The sequence below is a fragment of the Eptatretus burgeri genome, chromosome 11 (assembly GCF_056783735.1).
Source record: "Eptatretus burgeri isolate ZD-2024b chromosome 11, Ebu_testis_v1, whole genome shotgun sequence".
In the NCBI taxonomy this organism is placed as follows: Eukaryota; Metazoa; Chordata; class Myxini; order Myxiniformes; family Myxinidae; genus Eptatretus; species Eptatretus burgeri.
The window spans coordinates 28,985,330-29,005,815 of NC_140971.1; the positions used below are offsets into that span (position 1 = coordinate 28,985,330).

At 42.9% G+C, this 20,486-nt stretch overlaps 1 protein-coding gene across 10 annotated transcripts in view; it reads right to left on the reverse strand.

Annotated features, from left to right (window-relative positions):
- The window catches only part of LOC147016753 (tight junction protein ZO-1-like), a 657,688-nt gene that overhangs the window by 319,296 nt on the left and 317,906 nt on the right, over positions 1 to 20,486 (reverse strand). The gene's annotated exons all lie outside the window — the stretch shown is intronic.

Consider the following 20,486-nt stretch of genomic DNA (forward strand, 5'->3'; position numbering starts at 1 on the left):
TGGGTCAGATTGCGGGAGAGTGTGTCGGAGTGGTGCTGAGGTGTCGTACACCAGACGGCGGTCTCCTTGGGTTAACCTGAGGCGGTCCCTTCGGGTGGGTGCCTGGAATGTCCTATCCCTAAGAGAGGATGATCACCTGTCTCTGTTATCATCTGAGCTCAAGCGTTTGGACATCGGGATTGCAGCTCTCTCTGAGGTTCGGAGACCGGATTGCGGCGAGATAATGGTGGGTGGTTACACCTACTATTGGTCTGGTCGCTCTGATGGTTACCATACCCAAGGAGTTGCTGTAGCTGTGTCCAATAAGCTGACCCCAATGATAATTGAGGTAACACCGGTCAACGAGCGTATTATGAGATTAAGGATTCGTCACTCCTTAGGTGTCATTTCCCTGGTCTCTGTTTATGCTCCGACTGAGGCGAGTGATCTCACCGTGAAGGATGCATTCTACGCCACACTCGAGTCTGTGGTTGATCAGTGCCCCAGACGAGATACACTTCTAGTCTTGGGGGATTTCAATGCATCGACTGGAACTGATAGGGACGGTTATGAGGTGTGTGTTGGTCCCCATGGGTCAGGAACTATGAACCAGAATGGCACTAAGTTCCTTGACTTTGCAAGAAGTCATGGACTTAGGGTGGCTGGTTAATGGTTTCAGCGCCCACAAGCTCATCGCTGGACTTGGTATTCCAACGCTGGCGGTGTGGCAAAGGAGATTGACCATGTCCTCATTGACGGTCGTTGGAGGATGATCCAGAACTGCAGGGTCTACCGGAGTGCTCAGTTCCTCAATACTGACCACAGGCTTGTTGTAGCAACTCTAAAGCTGCACCTTAAATCCTGGAGAATGGTACCATCCCAGCCGAGGCTGGATGTTGCCAAGCTCAGGGATGAGAGAGTAGCTGAGGAGTTTGCGAACAGGCTGAGTGGACACTTGGGGGTCTGGGTGCTTTGGGGGGTCCTGAAGAGTTGTGGAGTGCCTTCAAGACCACCGTCCTTGATGTTGCCGGTGGATGCCTTGGAGCTCACCGCAGGGCAAAGAAGAATTTTATCTCTCAAGGGACACTGGATACCATTGACCAGAGTCGCAGGGCCAGGCTGAATGGCAGAGCTGAGCTGTTCAGGGAGCTGAGGCGTAAAACTGTACGTGCACTGAGGGTGGACAAGGAGGCCTATGTGCGAGGAATCTGTGAGGGGGTAGAGCATCACCTGTGGACAGGTGATTCTCGTCCCGCTTACAGGGGAATTCACGCATTACGTTCATCCAAGCCCATCCCTCGGAGCACTGCAGTTAGAGCAGAGAGTGGTAGGCTCCTGACAGAGGAGTCTGAAGTGAAGGCCCGCTGGGCCGGTTACTTTGAGCGGTTGTACCAGGCAGATCCCCCAACTGTCGAGTTGGACGTCAAGGGTGTTACAATCCCTGTTGCTGACCCTCGAATCAACTGTGGTCCACCTACGCTTGTGGAAACACGGGCTGCGGTGAACCAGTTGAAACGGGGCAAAGCTCCAGGGACCTGTGGCATCCATGCCGAACTTCTCAAGGCTGGTGGAAATGCTGCACTCGTGTCGTTGCATGCAGTTTTGTGCTCTGCCTGGAACACAGGCATCATCCCAACTGACTGGAAGAGGGGCCTTGTTGTCCCTCTCTGGAAAGGGAAGGGTGATCGCCAAGACTGCAACAACTACCGAGGGGTGACGCTGCTCTCAGTGCCGGGCAAGGTCTTTGCTCGGATAATTCTCGATAGGGTTCGCCACCATCTGCTTGAGCACCAGCGTCCAAAGCAGTCAGGCTTTACACCAAAGAGGTCAACGATTGACCGTATCCTTGCACTTCGTGTCCTCACCGAACGCAGACGAGAGTTTCGGCAGGGGCTGCTTGCAGCCTATGTTGATCTCTGTAAAGCGTTCAATTCAGTGAATCGGGATGTCCTCTGGAGGATTCTTGGTCTTCGTGGGGTGCCACCAAAACTGATCGATCTGATGTCTGAACTCTACTCTGGTACTGAGAGTGCTGTGATGTGTGGTGGTACCATCTCTGACTTATTTCCAGTTGTTACTGGAGTTCGTCAGGGATGTATACTTGCCCCCACACTTTTCAGCACTTGTATGGACTGGATTTTAGGGAGGATGTCGGAGAGATCAAGTTGCGGTGCGTCATTTGGGAATGTCAAGATCTCGGACCTTGACTTTGCAGATTATGCAGTCATCTTTGCGGAGACTTTAGACATCCTCTTGGGGGCCCTCGAGGTGCTGAATGAGGAGTCGGAGCCGTTGGGATTACGGGTTTCTTGGGTCAAAACTAAGATCCAGGCTTTCGGTGACATCTTGGATGCTGCTGTCCTGTCTGTGTCTGTTTGTGGTGAGGATGTTGAGGTCGTGGAGAGATTCACTTACCTTGGCAGTGATATTCATGTCTCTGCTGGCTGCGAGTCAGAGGTCAATAGACGTCTGGGTCGGGCCTGGGGAGTCATGGATTCACTGGATCATGGGGTGTGGCGCTGCCGGTACCTGTGCGGGAGGACGAAAGTCCGAGTCTTCAGGTCCTTGGTACTTCCAGTCTTGCTCTATGGGTGCGAGACTTGGACTCTGACCAAGGATCTGAGACGGAGACTTAATTCCTTTGGTACCAGGTCTCTTCGGAGAATCCTTGGCTATCGCTGGTCGGATTTTGTGTCCAACGAGCGGTTGCTGAGAGAGACTCGAATGAGATTTGTTACCTGCATAGTCCGTGAGCGTCAGTTGCGGCTGTATGGACATGTGGCTCGTTTTCCTGACTCTGATCCTGCTCACCAGATTCTCTCAGCGAGGGAGTCTCATGAGTGGAGGAGGCCAGTGGGTCGACCACGTGCCTCATGGTTGCAACAGGTTGACCATCATCTCAAGGAGATGGGGATGGGCCTGGCATCTGCCTGGGGGATGGCCAGACGGAGGCCCCTGGAGTACCGGCGGAAAGTGGACGCAGCGACGTGCTGTTCTGGCACATGCTCCCATACCTGACCTGACCTGATTATAAACAGTCGAGTAAATGTAAAAATGTACTTTGCGGGACTTCGCATGTTTCATGTTCATGCTTACATACTATGTTGACATTCAAACTCTCAAATGCCAAAACGTTATTGCACATCATGCCACATCAGTGGTCATGTGACACTTGTTTTTGGAATGAAATGAAGTCAAAGGTACCATCATGATTATGCAATACTGTACTTTGTTTCAGAACAGTAGTTCTGAATCAACGTCAATAAAAATGTTTTAGATTAATTATTGCATTGATGCAATGACAACACGAAAAACAAGCAAGATATAAATAAAGGTATAGAACCTGTGCCACTAATTCTGATGTACCATGCTCTGTTGCAGAGCATCAGTGCTACCGAAGCAGTTTCTTGGCAATGGTTGAACTGGGTGGTTTGCCATTTGCTTCCCTGCAGTAGTTAAGGCAGGAATTTGGAAATTGGCCATGGTGCCGCCTACTCTTCATCAAAGACATCCACATGAACGGGGTCTTTAACATCCACCACCTAATTCCGGCAGACAGGACACCTGTTTAACGTGCATCAGAGGGATGGCACACACTAAAATGTGCATATTTTAGGCCAACCTGCCAGCCAACCTGAACACTAAAAGTGAAAAATTCATCAGCTAGCCAATCACAGAGCTATTCAGCCAAAAAACAAAGCACTTTCTCAACATACAAAGTTATATAAAACAAATCAGTCACAGGAGGAAGCCATTTGGCCATTCATGTCTATGGCATATCCACATCCAATTTACTTAATCTATCAGCTCACCTATCTTCTATGTACGACCCCCAATCTTCCCATTAACGTAATCTTTCTGCACATCCACATCCTTTTGAAATTAACCTACAGATACAATTTAATCACGAGGCAGGAAATATAGTCAGGGTATCTGTACACAATTGCCTACTTTTCACAAAATAATAACTTTATCATCCACATCCGAAATGCAAACAAGACATCCATTTGATGGCATGATCCAATATCCAGCCTCCCCTTGCAGGCACTGCACCAAGATGGCACTTTTCGTTGAATTATATTTTAAAAGGGAACAATCCAGGAACACACTGCTCAGAGGTAAACACACGACCAAATATGATGTTGTGCCACTCTTCAGCCCACAAAATCCAGCCTTCCCCAAACCTCTTCCATCTCGGTACTAGATCGAGCTCAAGTTTGCTTGGCTTCAGAATTCTTATGAAATCAGGATAATTTGAGCGAAGTTTTAAGCAAGGTTACTTGCACCAAGATCATTATTTCGTAATTTAGCAAGAGCAAAATCGAAGGAAACATTGGCACTTCGATCCGACAAAACTTCCAATATTAAGTTATTGCTAATCAAAATTCTTACACATTTGGTGGATCAAAGCCACGCCACCTTCTGAACAGTTGTATTTTATTAATCTCTTAAAAACAGTTTCAAAGTATTAATATTTTCAACTTCTCAGATGAATACCCAGTTTCATGTTTACAAGAAGCACGTGAGATGATGAATAAACTTGTCTGAGTCACATTACCCGCCTCTGTAAGACTAAACAGGAACTTGACCACCCCAAAAAAACAAACACTTTGTAAAGTTATGCTATGATGCACTCTTCAGCAAATGTTTGTCAAAGGATGTGCAAGCCTAATAAATGAAATGTCACAGTAAATGGTGCCTTAAACATTCACTGAGAATCCTCGGTCTCTATACCATACACGTGATACCAATACAAAGAGAGCAACATAATAAGTCATAGCACGTACGGTACTCCCGGGGAGTGTGAGGTCAAAGAGGAGAAAAAAAAATCACCAGAATCACAGAAAAAAAAGCTTCAGAATGATTTGATGATGAAGAATGTTGTGTTGTATTTTTCCATAAGGAAGTAAGAGAACGAAACATTTATTATAGGGACTGAGACAAACATGCATTTTTGATGAAATCATTATTTGCAGAAATAAAACATCTTTTGAATCGTGTGTTTTGAAAGAGTTGCTGAGGTTACAAGAAGCACACATTATTGGCTTGATGTTGTGAGATATGAAGGTGTTTGTCCTACTCGAAGGTGGGAAGCACAGTCCATTGCACTAAACAATAAGAGACAGTATTTCATAGAAGGCGATGCAAAAGACACACTCACCTGGCAGGTCTACAAGAAAAACAGATTCGAATCTGCACAAACACATTTTATCCACATCATATTATAAAAAACGTTATTGCTTTGGATTCTTTGCAATACGTGACTTTTGCCTTTAGTTGAATGCCACCACTGAGCAGAATCGGCCCCAAAAGCTGGATTTTGCTTGTGTGGTTTATGGCACGCCGGAGTGGCATGACCTTAAAAAGTCCAGGATGACACAGGGTGAGAACAAACGGATAAAAAGTAGCACTGATGCGCTGTATCATTATTCTTGTGCCCTATAGTGGAGCAACGTTGAGCAGAGCACACCCATCATGAAAAAGAAACTCGTGGCATGGCCAAGGGTGTTGAAAGAAAATTAATGGACCTTCAGCGGGATTATGGTGAACAAGCAATCATCGGAAAGAAAAAGAAAGTTAAATCTGGTGTAATGGTTAGAGCATCTGCTCTGAGTCTGGGAGGTCAGAGATTTGAACCCTGGCTGAGTCATACCAAAGACTTTAAAATGGATAGAGCACTGACACAAGTTGACAAACAGCAATGCAAGATTTGATGGTCCGAAAAGCCTCCTCCAGCGTTTTGGAGGAAACTCCTCTTAGTATTAAGGCAGGTATGTGAGATCAGAAAGAATAGAAAACTGGTTGACGCGAGGTAGCACAGTGACGTTACTTTTTAATGGGCAGGAATGGAGGTATGTGATTGTACAGGGATAAGGAAGCAAATAAAAATTCCGCAAGGAAAAGGGAACAAAATACCTTGAACGAGGGGGAGATGCACAACATGACAAGGATGGAAGTTTGATAGGATAGTGCAGTGGAAGCACACTTATCTCTGAGCAGTCTAGTCTGGGTTCCAATCACGACATGACCGATAAACTGTTGGATTAGTGTTTCGCAGGTAGGATGTTGTATCATTGAGTGCATCCTCCCATGGATGGAAGTTAAACTGAGGATCCATCTGATAGCATTAGAATCGGTGCAGGTTACATAACTAACGGTTGGCTCTCGACAAATTGAATGTGAGTTATCACTAACACCCTGGGCAAGTTCATAATTCCTGCTCTCATGTGCAGGGGTGCTGCTTCAGTGGCACAACCATAAATTAGCAACGATGCAACCAGCGGGTCAAGTTTACAACTGAATCCCAGCCCAATATGCAATCACCAGCAACGACGAGGGTGGAAGATCGGTGGAGGGTAAAGATAGCTTGAATCCAAGAGCCTGGGAGAGACGATGGGATATCTACAATGAAAAGCATCAAAGTCATCTTACTTTGAGCTAATGAGTCGATTAAAATTAATAAGACTATCAGTAAAACCACTAATTTTGCCTTCATACTGTGTCCATATTTGATAGCAAGATGTATCGTTTTCTTTAAGATTTTCCTCAGATGATGTTCTTGGTTCGAGTTCAGGTGAGCAGTCTATTTAATTGGCAGCAAACTTTAGACAGCAAATTCTGAAGATTTTGTACAATTGCCTCACTTGTTTAATGGAGAAAAATTTTCATTTTTCAATTGATGAGAAAACATTGCTATGAAGTAAACACTGATGAAGGAAAGACAGGAACAACTGAGCATATTAAAGGAGAATGAAGGGAGATGGAAAGGAATAAAACATCTAATGCAGAAAATAATTATAAAAGGAAAAATTCACACAGCAAGGAGTCGCTACTCGAGGATTCCTGCCTTTTGGGTGCTACGAGGACTACAACTGTGTAATATGAAAGCTCAATATTTAAGGGTTTTTGAAATATCCCATACACAAGCCAAATTACCGAGATGGTAGCCATGGCAACATAATTCAGTCAATCACCACCGTTATTTAATCAGCTTGAGATAATGCCATGAGGAATAGATGTCTGCAATATGAAAGCTGAATGTTCAATGTTTTTTGAAACATTGCGTACACAAAAGTACATGGACAGACGATCGGTCGGTCAGTTGGTCGCTCGGCGCTCATTTTAATGTCCCCAGTTTCTGACTTTGTCGGAGGGGTGAGGGACAAAAATTATCATAGTGTATTAACATGGTATTAGCATAACTATTGGGAGAGTAGGTAGCTATTCATGGCTATTGGTTCACATTTTATTCAATCCCTTATGTGTGTGTGTCACTGTCACAAACACAAGGTACAAATGATGGTAGATGTAGGCCATAATGCTGCACAATTTTTCTTTCATAGAAAGAGCCAGTTCATTGGATTGTGTTTCATCGACTCCGGTCCTTAAGGCAATCGGACAATGAAGCAATTCATGCATTCAAATCCTGGGTGAATTTCCTCAATATTAATGTGGCTTTGCCCGGGAGAAGCATTGGGATTGCCTCACGAGCAAGCGTATGTCACATGGAATTGATCTACGATGAACTTCGGTCACCCGAATGTCTTCCTGCAATTGTCACTGAGTCAAGTATACTCCACTTAATGAACAATAACTACAAATTTATCAACAGTTGTTGACATGACATCTGTGTTTCTCACAATATCCATAAATCAAGACATTTCTTCATATTGGATGTCGGCATGAATCGGGGTAAATCAGACAGCTTAGTAGAGTTTCAGACTTTCATCGACACCATCTTAATGGATCAATTTTGTCAAGTCAGGTCTTTCTCTCTTTGGCCCCTGCAGATTTTCATCATCGATGCCTTCAAAAGGAATACATCAAAGATACAGCAGTTAGAAGTGTTAAGCTGTTGTACATAAGGGCTTTGACTGTAGTATTTGATTTCTAAAAAGAAAGCAAGATGAGCAGCATCTCAAGGAGATGGGGATGAGCCAGGCATTTGCCTGGGGGATGGCCAGACGGAGGCCTCTGGAGTACCGGTGGAAAGTGGACGCAGCGACGCGCTGCTCTGGCGCATGCTTCCATACCTGACCTGACCTGACTGTAGTACTGAATCAAAGTTTTTTTTTTGTGCAAGTTACATTGCCCATAATGTCACTAAACGACACCATTCTAAAGTATCCACTGCCACAAATACTATGGGGTGTGCTGTCCCACTACGAAAACATCTGCATACCGATAAACCAACAGAGAGGACCATCTGTTAATCATATAAACAAAAATAGCTATCATCCCCCTTCTCCACATCCCAATACCTTGTTTCTCATTGCTATCCTCTACATTGCTCTTCCATTTTAAAATTTCAATATATTGTTACGGATTTTAGAATCCAATCTGATGAATGCATCCACACATCCAGGTCCTCAGACAGTTATTTCCTTAAATACATGTTCAGATTAGCCCCATCCCCATGTCTAATGGGATCTTAAATGTGATGCGTTGAGAAGGGTAAAGGATAAATCCCCTCTCTTATGGGAAGCTTTTTTCTTTACGACAGACACGTTCACACACATTTCTTTCACGAGCTCTGAAACCCGCCCCCCATTCTTCCTCAGCAACAATCTTTCGTGTGCTCCAACGCCTGCCATTTTTGAGAGCGCACGGGTCGTCATGGTAACCGTGCACCAGTGGGGTGGGGTGAGCTTGGGGCGGACTGCACCCGTGGAGACGGCCCGGAGATATAAAACGAAAGGGAGGTACATTCTGTGAGGAGAAAAGCGGGAGAGAGGAACATGAAAGAAAGCCAGGGAGGGAGAAGAGAACGAGAATTAAGCTTGAGAAGTGAGCAAGAAGCGGGTGTCTGACCAGCGCCAACAACGAGACAATTCGTCCTTCCCTGCGCTTCAGCAAGCGAGCGTGTGGTGTGCGTGTGGGTGTCTGACCAGCGCCAACAACGAGATAATTCGTCCTCAGTGCTTGGGCAAGCGAGCATGTGGTGCGCGTGTGGGTGTCTGCCCAGCGCCAACAATGAGACAATTCGTCCTCAGTGCTTGGGCAAGCGAGCGTGTGGTCCGCGTGTGGGTGTCTGACCAGCGCCAACAATGAGACAATTGGTCCTCAGTGCTTGGGCAAGCGAGCGTGTGGTGCGCGTGTGGGTGTCTGACCAGCGCCAACAATGAGACAATTCATCCTCAGTGCTTGGGCAAGCGAGCGTGTGGTGCGCGTGTGGGTGTCTGACCAGCGCCAACAATGAGACAATTCGTCCTCAGTGCTTGGGCAAGCGAGCATGTGGTGCGCGTGTGGGTGACTGACCAGCACCAACAATGAGACAATTCGTCCTCAGTGCTTGGGCAAGCGAGCGTGTGGTGCGCGTGTGGGTGTCTGACCAGCGCCAACAATGAGACAATTGGTCCTCAGTGCTTGGGCAAGCGAGCGTGTGGTGCGCGTGTGGGTGTCTGACCAGCGCCAACAATGAGACAATTCGTCCTCAGTGCTTGGGCAAGCGAGCGTGTGGTGCACGTGTGGGTGTGAGAAGCGCCGCCAACAAGTGAGGCACAGGTCGGTCACCAACAACACCAGGGTCTAAACCCGCGACGGACGATCTCGGTGCCCTCCAGACTTTGACTGGCATTCAAGGCTGCCCGCAAGAGGGTGCACGGCAAAGCTGGATGCTGGCGACGGACGTGACACGCACACACGCATTTCAGGACATTTTCGCTTCACGGACAACTTTCTGGTGAGCGAGACGATTCTTCCCCTCCCCTCCCCTCCCCCTGAATGATCTGCTGGGTACCCTTGTCTGTGTTTAGCTGTAAGTCAACCCCCGATAAGCATCTGCTCTTTCTCTCTTTCCTGGCATTTTGATTGATTTGCTTTGAAATTCATTCTTTATTTAACTCAGAAAATAAAAGGTTCTTTTTATTTATTTATTTTATTATTAATAAATTATTTGTCGATTTCCAACCTGTCCGTGTTTGTCCTTTCCTTCCATTGGTCTAGCATTGTTCGAACCGAGATAGACTGGGAGGTAATTACCACAGATTTGACCAAAAATAGTCGGCACGCACCAGCGGTTAAAACGCTCGGCCGCCATAATTAAAATCTAGTCAGATAATATTGGTGCTTTGCCGAGGGTGCGCTCCCCACTCAGGTAACCACGTGACCTCTAGTTAAACGGAGAGAAGAGAGAGAGAGAGAGAGAGAGAGAGAGAGAGAGAGAGAGAGAGAGAGAGAGAGAGAGAGAGACAGAGACAGAGAGACAGAGAGACAGAGAGAGAGAGAGAGAGAGACAGAGAGAGAGAGAGAGAGAGAGAGACAGAGAGAGACAGAGAGAGACAGAGAGAGACAGAGAGAGACAGAGAGAGACAGAGACAGAGAGACAGAGAGACAGAGAGAGACAGAGAGAGACAGAGACAGAGACAGAGACAGAGACAGAGACAGAGACAGAGACAGAGACAGAGAGAGAGAGAGACACAGAGAGAGAGAGACAGAGACACAGAGAGAGAGAGACAGAGACACAGAGAGAGAGAGAGAGAGAGAGAGAGAGAGAGAGAGAGAGAGAGAGAGAGAGAGAGAGAGAGAGAGAAGACAGTGCATGTTTGCCATTCTTCTCATTGAGTCAAGGTCTTGCCCTCATCTCGCCTTAAAGTGTGAGACAAGTGTCCTCATCTGGAAGGTGTGTCCCTTGGGCTGGGTTTATTCTAGGAATCTTGCCTAGAGCCTTGACTATTGCATGCTTTCTAAAGGGTTCAAGTTGTGGAAAAACAAACATGATGAATACATCATGGAAAATGGGATTATTTACAGAGGAAAGAGCTATGAAACAAGCTGAAGATTGATGCAAACAATGCATGAAACGAAGTTCAAAGACAACAAGCTGTATCGCTGATTTGACGCCAAAATAATATGACTTACAGTGTGATCAATGCAAAGCTATGTTTGCTCATAACCAGTGGAGATATGACCGAATGGCACCTTCAAACCAGGTAATTGGTTTACACTTTTACAGGCAATTGGTACATTCTCTCCCATTGTGATTGACTTATAATTAAATGAAGAATCTTTCAGGGCCTTGCTTTGTAAAACGACGTGAGAAATGCTGAGACCAGAAAGAAGAATAAAATAAATAAACAAGCTAACATTTCCTTTGTCAGGAAGAAAGGTCACCTTTCAAAACCGCTGCATGTGCCCGGCACTACGCTCAATGTGCATGGTGGCTTACAATCCTCATTATGAACAAGAAATAGATTTGTTCGGAAATTTCACCTGGGTGCATGTTTTCGATCCACAGACAAAAACGTCCAATGTAATATTGCAAATGGTGTATCCAAAAGGCATTGCGAGCATAAATGGCCACAAAGTATGTCTATAATCTGATTCTTTCCTAAATAAAGCATGGGCTGCTCTCCTCTGTCTACGCGCACACCCGATGACTTTGACAGAACAAATGAAATGTAAGATTACTCAAACACCTCCAGTATCTCCACTGAAGCCCCATGGCAAGGGAGTGTGTGATGCAGCATATAGATAAGGCTCCATCAGAATCTATTTCATCACACTGTGCTCAGAGACGGGTGTGACGAAGGAAGAGGATGATGCTCCTCGGGATCAAACATCCTGATGCTGGTCAAATTCAGATAAATGAACACAAAGTACAATATGACTCAAAACTTTCTTGATAATGTTCAAGTTTGGATGATATTGGCACTCAAAGCAAAATCTCTTTTTGGTCTCCGAACAAGAGAAGTGTTTTATTGCCTAATTTGTAAAGGGGAAAAGGCAGGTGAAACGATGATACAAGTTCCCCAATGTGAAAGAGAGCTACAGTGCACTACTCACTAATGATACTGCCAGTGTAAAGTGAACAGTCAGAAATTTATTTGCATGGCATATCTGCAATATACCATTCACGTTAATAGCCGTAATAATTTACTAGCTTCTGTGGCTACAGGATTAAAGGTTGGTATCAAGCCATCAACATAAACAAAGCCTTAGCTCCACCATGTTAATTAAAACCACATTGTGGATACGAAAGACATCACTATTTATAGAGAATGGTCCAAGTCTGCAGGCTACTATATGATATCATTTGGTCGGTGGCCTTTTGCTTCCAGGATGTGGGCTGAGAGCATTTTGAATTTTAGCCAAATCTTGCATTCATTCATTCAAACAGAAGAGCGTTTTTCAAAGCAATGCTCGTTGCTTGGAAAATATAGTGTGCAGTACATTTGGCTCTGCCCAAGCAATTACTAATGACAGCGTATCACAGCTCTGTTATTGCGGCAGCTTGGTTTGAAGTTATTCATGCAGCGTATTTTGCCTCAGCTCAATAATAAGCCTGATATAATTGGTTAGCAAAGTGGTACAAGAGTTCAAAATATAAATAAATAAACTAGTAATCGGCGTTCACAACCATTATTGACCATGTTGTGCAACGTCGGCCGAGGCCCTCACATTTGTTTCTTCCACCGTCACTTTTTCACCTTTATTTGCTTTTAAATTTGTTTTGTCCGCAACCACTAGAGCGATTGACACAAAAATCTTCAACATAAGGGTGCCTACCCATGGAGATTTATTTTTAAACAGCGTTACATGATGATTGGATGGAAAATGTGGCCGGTGTACCAAAAAGTTTGTTTTCTGCAGGCATGGGTTGCAGGGTGTTTCTTATACCAGGAATAAATGGGTGTATCACATTTTGGAGAACTACCTCCAAAACTTATTTCTCTTCTCTCTTTACTCATCCCACGTTCTGCTCTGCTTTCTCAATTATCATCTTCCCATCTCTTCCTTTTTTCTAATTTTAATTTTCTCAATTTAGCAGCAATATCACGATTGTTGCGGTTGTTACCCTGTTATCCAGGTCACTGTGAAGTGGCAATAAATAAAGCACTAGTGCTTTCTCAAGAAACACAATGAACCGACGTCTTTGCTTTATGAAATAAATCCATGTGACTCCAACACCTTCAAAAGCCTCCTTCTTCCTTCTTTACTTCGACTCTGATTTTCCTTTTAAGTTCACAGTAAAATGTATTGCATCATTGCTGTGGTGATATGAGATTCATTGCATATTGTGGCATGATGTATACTGTAGTTTACTGCACTGTAGTCTAGTGTTTGTAGCACACTGTAAAGTCCACTGCATAAAAATATGATTTCGCTTCATTAAAAAAGGGCTGGAGTTGCAAAGATTCCAAAAAAACAAAACCCACCAACTTATATATACAGCTGTCTAACAAGGCAAGGCTCATGTCTGGTGTTTAGATCACCTGGTTGATGTCATCGTATGATATCACTCCAATGTCTGCAGCATGAATAAACACTACAGTTGCCCAAACGGGGTCATGGTGAAGCTCAGTGTTGATGTTGACATGACGGTGATGATCAAGTTGGAGAACTGACTTTTTAGTTGCATTACACACACATGGGTACACACTTACACACGTAGACATGTACTCTCTCTCTCTCTCTCTCTCTCTCTCTCTCTCTCTCTCTCTCTCTCTCTCTCTCTCTCTCTCTCTCTCTCTCTCTCTCACCATCCAGTACTAAAAGTTGGCAGTTATTCCAGTGCTACTGCAGTATCAAGCCAGACTACACAGGTTTCGAAGCCTTTTTTGGTAATGCCAGGAATGTTGGGTCATGACCAAAAACTCTCATTAAAAATAATTATAATTAAAAACATAATTCCAAAATCCATATCAAAACAAGCTCCAGGGGAAGAATAAAAAAGTGCCTGCAAAAAAGAAAGCTGACTGTGAATCAAATTTGATACAAACGTTGAAATAGCCACGAACCTCTAAACTTCAGAGAAATCTGTTTTGGTGATAAATGCAAAGTAGCAGATATTAAAATGTTGAAAAAAATAATCAGCCTGGGATCCAGGTGGGCAAAAAACCCCAAAACGTATATTATCTCTGAATACACTTAATGCAGACTCGATGTTTATCTGGGTATATCCAGCTTGAAGTTGAAGTTGAAGTTTGAGAAATTCAAATGCCATATCTGAATTCCTGGCTGTCAACCATTTTCAAGTGTCAACTATTCAAATGTCACATCTTCATTTGTTGTTCCACATCTGATGAATCCAAGTCCTTTTTGCAGTGAAAATATTTAGCATAGAAAGCATCAAATATCATGTACCATTTTGGATTCATGGTAATGTTAATGCATCTCACAAACTGAATGTTTGGGACTGCACATTCGATAAACGTTGGTGTCTGCATTCGGAAAGATCATCACTCTCAAAAGTAGAAGGGCACAAGCTTTTGAGGTATTGATTTAAGCTGCCAGACTTTTTGGTGAAATGGTTAAAGCATCTACGAAGAGTTTGGAGGTCAGCAGTTTGAACCCAGCTGACTCATAGCAAATAATAAAAAAAATGATTCCTTGCTTTATGCTCAGAATGTAAAAAGGATAGAGTGCAGAAACCTATCACAAGGTTGATAACCATTGCACATGTTTGATGGGACTAATAGCCTCCTTCTGTGTTGAAGTTCCTTCCCAGGGAATTAATTAAATTGACCGAAGATGGAGGAGGTTGTTTTCACCCCTCAATGTCTGTCTGTTTGTGTACTGGATTTCTCAAAAAGTTGTGGATGGATCCATATGAAATTTGGTGGGCAGCTTGGTTGTGTGACAAGGACGAACTGATTAGATTTTTATGAAGATGCAAATCCGGGATCTGACGAGGACAATTTTTTCAATGATTTTTCACCATTGAGTGATTGAGCCAAAAATGATACATAGCACGATATCTCAAAAAGTTGAGGATGGGTTCGGACGAAACTTGGTGGACATGTTGGGTGTTTGACAAGAAAGAATTGATTCGATTTTGGTGAAGATTCAGATGCGGATCCGATAATTTTTAAGTGATTCTTCACCATTGAGAGATAGGGCCAAAAACGATTAAAAAACATGATATTTCAAAAATGTATTGGGCCCGATATGTTCTCGTGGATCAGGCATTGCGGGGTGGAGGTTTCTGCTCTACCGAGTGCCCTTCCAGTTAATTATTGTTATTATATTGTTGTTAGAGCATGTATTAATATATAATATAGAGAGCATGTATTAAATTAGCCAATTCGTTTTCAAATGTATAAAGTTTTCACACAGAGATATATTATTGCAAGCACAGTAGTTATTATTATTATTATTATTATAATTATTATTATTGATAAGCAAATGCTGCTAACACAGCGGCTATTTGAATTTACGGATTTCATTTGAGTCACTTCTATTGTTGGTTTTGGGCAGGAAGAGGAGAAGGAAGTGTAGCTATGGTGGTACTTTGACTATTGGTATGTGCTGCACCCGCTGCGGTGCTCGTTATGCTGTACAGTTCCTAACCCTAACCCTAACAGTACTGTTAATTATCCTGTCATAATGGCTGGGATTTCCTCACACAACACCACATCACCATTGTTCTTGTCCACAGACACTTGTCATCCTATGACAACAAATTGCCTCTGTTACAGTCAAAGCACAACAACATGGACAACATGTCTCTTTACTTGAACAACACTTTTCCATCGGTTAACACACCACCGTCAGATCCATCACTCGTGAGCTGCACGGGTGTAAGAAATACCTCAACAGCAACCCACACACAAGCCACAGTGGTAGTCTCCTGCAACAACCCTCTCACAAAACCTTTTCAATGCCTCTCAGTAAGCCTGACACATCGTCCGTGTTTCCTGCTCACAACACTACTTGGGTCCATGAGCCTGTTCTGCTTGCAGACCTTAACCTAGCGATCATTCAATCTGCTGACTGGGACCTCCTTGAGCTTCAACACTGAGCCTGATCTGAAAATTGTATTCCAATTTATGATGGACAGAAAAAAACCTCTGGTTTGGTGACTGCAGAAAGCCTTGCTGTACCTCAGGAAACTGTGGACTCAGTTTGGTCATTTTACAGTGAATGATGTTCTCGTGTATTGATGGATCTGCCATTTACCCTCTCAAAGCGAGATGCTGAAAGTGGTAATCCCAAAGTCTTGAATTCCCCAAGTGCGACAACATATTGATGGACATCCCACAGCTGGACATTATGGCTATTCCAGAACATTGCACAAAGCCATTCAGTCATTTTATTGGCCTTACATTTCTGTCAACATTTCAGACCACTGCCAATGTCCCACCTGTCAATCACGAAGTGCTCCCATCCTTTGCAACCAGGCCCATTTGGTGCCCATTTCACAAACAAGGTCCTCTCAGATTATTGCTGCCGATTTCACAGAGCTTCCCACATCCAGGAAAGGTCAATGCTATGTGCTAGTTGTCATGGATCATATATATATATATATATATATATATATATATATATATATATATATATATATATATATATATATATATATATATATATACATATACACACATAAGTAAAACCAAGAAATTTCAAGTTATTCCAGACAGTGGTTTCATAGTCAAAAACACAAATACACACCCACAAGCCAAATTTTGTATATTACAATTATATATACCTGATAGGAGTGGCCAGGCAGTGATGTTATTATCCTTATTCAAATGTGAAATTCAAAATACCTCTCAAAAATACCTCTTGCAGCACAATTCAAAACACCGCACAACACTGAAAAACGTGGGGATAGGAATACTGTACTGTAAATGGTGGGGACTAATAATACCCTCTCCCACCTCGAGGGGTGCGACACGAAACACATTCACATAGAACAAATCTGTGATACATAAACTTAAGGGGAAATGGGGAAAAATAGGGTTAGGGACTTCAACTTTAAAATTTGTCACCTCTTTTTTCCAAACTACACCCTTAATTAACATGTTTGTGCATTCTTAGTTGTGCCATTTATTTTCATGAATAAAAGAGTTATTAAGAACATAAAATACAGCATTATTTTCCTGCATTAAGAACATAAAATCAAGTTTATTTTCTTGAGGTGTCAAGATCATGAAACGAACCTTTAATAATAATGATGATAAACTTGATCCAATAATGTGATGGCGATGTTGATGATGGCGACGATAAAGAGTAGTTGATGGAGATGATGGTAATGATGATGTTGGGGGATCTGAGAGGGTTATTGTGTTGACGGCCCATGTTAATTGGGTGAATAAATGTGAAAAATAGTTCGCCAATCCGAGATTATTTGAGGTCATTGACCGCAATCCGCAAAACTTTCTTCAATGAATTCATTATGAGAGAGCAAGTCTGTGAATGGGAAACTCACGATCGGCAAGGCTCTCCTGTATATAGCATGAGCAAAAACCACTTTTGTTTCACTGCAAAGCTCAGTGTTGGATTCTTTGGTGTGAACCTTCGCATAAAATGAGTGAAATTAAACATTTTGAAAAATTTGAATTCATCTCACTCAGATTTCAACATCACCGTGATTCATATGATCAAGTTGTTTGAGCTTTCTTTACATTTTTGAGATATCATGCCTTATATCGTTTTTGGCCCTATCTCTCAAAGGTGAAGAATCACTTAAAAAATTCTTGCAGTCGGATCCAGATTCAGATCTTCACCAAAATCAAATCAATGCGTCCTTGTCACACACCCAACATGTCCACCAAGTTTCATCCAAATACGTACAAAACTTTTTGAGATATCGTGATACATATCGTTTTTGGCCCGATCTATCAAAGGTGAAGAATCACTTCAAAAATTATCAGATCAGGATCCGGATGTAGATCTTCACCAAAATCGAATCAATTCGTCCTTGTCACACACCCAATATGTCCACCAAGTTTCGTTCAAATCCATCCATTTTTTTTTGAGATATCGTGCTATATCTCATTTTTGGCCCTATCTTCTCAAAGGTGAAGAATCACTTAAAATATTATCAGATCCGGATCCGGATTCAGATCTTCATCAAAATTGAATCAACTCTTCATTGTCACACACACCCAACATGTTCACCAAGTTTCATCCGAATTCGTCCAAAACTTTTTGAGATATTGTGCTTTATATTAGTTTAGCCCTGTCTCTCAATGGTGAAGAATCACTTAAAAAAATTATGAGATCCGGATCTTCACCAAAATCTAATCAGTTTGTCCTTGTCACACTCCCAACCTGTCCACAAAATTTCATCCAGATACATCGACAAGTTTTTGAGATATCCTGCAAACAAACAAACAAATGAAATTGCTCGTTGAGCAAGGAATTTCCGGAATAACTTTGTCATATCTCCATGATCTCTGAAAAAACAAAAACCTGGAAATCAATTTGGTTCTTATAAGTCGATAGTGCTACTGTTTAATGAGTTATAGCACTTAGTTTGGTCATGATCATAACTTGGAAGTCAATCGGACTTGAAATGGCGTTTTATCGCAATTTGAAATTTTTGACCCGACCCCCCTGACATTCGACCCCCGACCGCTAAGAAGGGTGTTGGTGTGACACCCCAATGAGACATATGGTTAGATGCAGTATTGGAAGATGCACATTTTGGATTTGGTTTGAAGTCAATGTGACTATTTTAGCGGACGTTATTGCAAAAATAAGAATTTCGGTTTTCGGTGACCTTGACCTTGACCTTTGACATAGATTCACCAAAACTACAAGTGTCTAAGTTGGACCATGGCCGACGTCTGTACCCAGTTTGGTCATGATCGCTGAAACGGTGTGGCTGCTACAGGGTAAACAAACACACAAACAAACAGACAGACAAACACACAGAATGACACACACAATCGACCAACATAATTGCCGAAATCCAAAGGATTCCGGCAATTAACAAACAAACAAACAAACAAACAGACAGAAAGGGGTGAAAACAGAACCTCCTTCACCTCCGGTGGCGGAGGTAAATATACAATTCCACTTTTATAGTACAGACGATGATAGCTATTATGAATGGTTGTGATCATGTGACATTCCCAAAGTAATTTGTTGTGCTGATGAGTGTTTTTTCTTCTTCTCCAGACTGTGACGAACAATGGGGTGTTGATTTATGCTCCACGACCTCACTGCTACAAGCCGGGGATTGTAAAGGGCCTTTCAACATGACCTGACATGAAATCAAATACATGGCAACATTAAAGCACTTGACTTCTAAACTCGATTATGAAATATTTTGTCAAAGACTTGGCATTTTGCAATTCTGTGAGCAGAAGGGGTCAAAGACATATCGAAGTTGGCTGGTTCTTTGTCAGAAATGTATGAGAAGCCTCGGGGTCAACTCCTGCCTTTTTCTTTATGCATTTGAAAAGATCTTTTGAAGGTTATGACTACCTGTTGCCTCTTGTTAATCAGACTTCAACGTTACAGAGTGCATGAAATTCAACATATGTGAAGCTGGTTGGAGGTGACAAGAAATACAAAGTGTTCATCACATTAGCATGTGAAGAATATCTTCATTGAGGCCACTATAGCTGCTGGAACCATATCAATGCAAGCAGAGCAGGCCTTCCCATCTCACATCCAGAAGGAAATTGCTTTTTCCAACAAAAGAGTACACAGTAATTTAACAGCTACATTTCATAGTACACAATGATATCAATGGGCAGCATCCTTAGGTAATCAAACATTTTCTCTGTATTCTGTTTAGAGAAGCCTGTACATGTTATTTAATTTTTGTGTATCAATGTGACCAGAGAAAAATTTATCAAGGATCAGGTGACCACTTGTGTAGCAAACACACGCACGCATGCTATAGTATTTGCCAAAGGTATTCAAAGGCAGAGATTTTGTCATTAAAAGACTTTATAACAGAATGTACCAAGAGTGGCACTATTTTCTGGCTTCTGAAGGTTTGCTGAATACTTAAGGAACACGTAAGGCTCATGCGACCACATTGAACTTTCATAATACCATTTTAGCCTTCAAAGTTCACAGTATCTACAACATTTAAAAAAATTTGCTGCAGATGCCATGATGCTACGGCCGGAAGCTACTGAAAGCTGAAGTTTAATTGGTCAATACTTGGCGCTACATCGAAAATTGACGAAGACTGCAACACTATACGATGCATGATTCCCCCTGTCAAGGCCGGTGTGCCCCAAGACAGTGTTCTGGGGCCAGTCCTTTTTCTCGTCTTCATCATCGATGTCACCGACTGTCTGGAATATTTCCTTTATCGATTTGCAGATGACTCCACCCTCTGCCGTGACATCCCTCGTCCTTCAGACAGGCAGGCTGCAGCCTCTTTCCTCAACTTCAGACCTTGAACAAAATTCACAAAATGGCCAAACACTTCGAATACTGTATGTCTTTCATTTCTGACAAATTTCACATTCTCACAATCTCTCTCTCCAAAAGGACCATCTGGTAAACCCTCCTCTCTACTTTCTTGACAATCGTCTTGAGGAAGTTCAGTCATTCTCACTCCTCAGCCTTTCAGCCATGATATTTCTTGGGCAAACCACATTTTAAAGTTTGCCTCCAAAGCCAGCCACTGACAAGGCATTCTCTGTCATACAAAGTCCTTCCTTGGCACATGAAATATTTTGCATCTGCTTCGATGAAGGTATGACGAAAATAAAAACAAACACCCACTCTGTGGGAGTACCTCCTGTGCAGCTACCCTTCACAGGGAAGCTCACAAAATGATGGGATTGGGGAAAAGCCTTTGGGATCCTTAT